We start from the raw sequence: 1,426 nt of genomic DNA, 5'->3' as shown, positions 1-1,426 counted from the left end.
AGGGAGACCCCCGCCCCCCACCCCTCCTGAGGAAACCCCTTTCGGACTCTTGTACCCTGGATCTCAATCTTTCGGTCATGACAGAATAAAAACACAGACAGTAAAATCCGAAAAGGTTGCATCAAATCAGGAGGAAGAAAGGGAAAATGTCCCAGCGCAACTATGTATTAAAAATCTGTTTTTGAGTTTAGAGGATTTCAACAAGAACTTTGTCAGGGGGTCACATGACTAAAAGTCTTCCATCCTAGATCCTCCTGCATGACTTTGCCCGCTCTGCCAAGACAAATCCAAAAAATTAAGACGTTAATTAGAAAGATAAAAGATGATCACACAGGAAAGTCTGCACATGAAATGATAAGTAAAGCATTATCATTCACCTCTGAACATTTCCAGAGGTGATTTGGAGATTTGATGTGCAGAATGAATCATCCTCAGTCACACACATCCTTCAAATTATCTCATCGTATTAATTTCGCATAATGTCGCTTAAATTCCCCATTACAGAAATGACTGATGCCGAAGCATTTTAATCCTAATTAATGCATCGCAGGTACACAGGCTCTTAATCACCATGCAAAAAGATATTCAAATGTAAATTATGAAGATATTCTCCCCCACATTCTGCAGCTATTTGCTGGTTTTACAATCTGCACCGTGGTGATATCCCGAGCAGGAACGTTTTATAGACATCAAGCTCGTGCAAAAAGATAACTAACGCTGGAAATGTGCAAAGTCGGAATTCATCCTCGACGCCTCCGGGTTTTTCTTTTTTCTTTCTAGAAGTTATTAGAGTCGGTTCAACTTGAGTTAGACAGAAATGTATCACGTGAGTCATTAATGCGTGTAAAGTTGTAAATGTTTTACAAATTCAAATGTAAAATGTAATCTGAAAATGTAATTAAATGTCCATGTTTTGTTTGTCGCTGACACGAGAGCACGAGTTAAAAATCGTTCGATCTCAAACACCTCACGTTGTGTTTCATTAGGGGCGATGTTTGGTGAGGTGTAGGGATGGGGGGGGGGGTCTATACAGCATAGTACTGCAGTATTGTCCGTGGCAGTACTGTGTCATACACAGACACCGCGTAACACCGAAAGGTAACGTCTCTAAAATAGAGTCGTGAAGGGTAGAGACACTGAGGGTGATCACGAAAGGCAGCACTAACATGGACTAATTAGAGTGAAGGTAGTCTCTAGTGGGTCAGGGTTAGGGTTTTATCTGTCTTAATGTGTTTATTTCTTTGAGGAAAAGGAATACGTTTAAAGGTTGTGTAATACAGAGAAAGACAGACTCAAAGGATTAGGGTTTAGGGTTTTATACAGAAAAAATACAGAGAAAGGCAGATTTGAAGGATAAGGGGTTAGGGTTAGGGTTAGGGGGTTAGGGTTAAGAGTTAGGGGGTTAGGGTTAGGGGGTTAGGGTTAA

The sequence above is a fragment of the Etheostoma cragini genome, chromosome 12 (genome assembly GCF_013103735.1).
Source record: "Etheostoma cragini isolate CJK2018 chromosome 12, CSU_Ecrag_1.0, whole genome shotgun sequence".
In the NCBI taxonomy this organism is placed as follows: domain Eukaryota; kingdom Metazoa; phylum Chordata; class Actinopteri; order Perciformes; family Percidae; genus Etheostoma; species Etheostoma cragini.
This window is presented reverse-complemented; position numbering follows the sequence as displayed.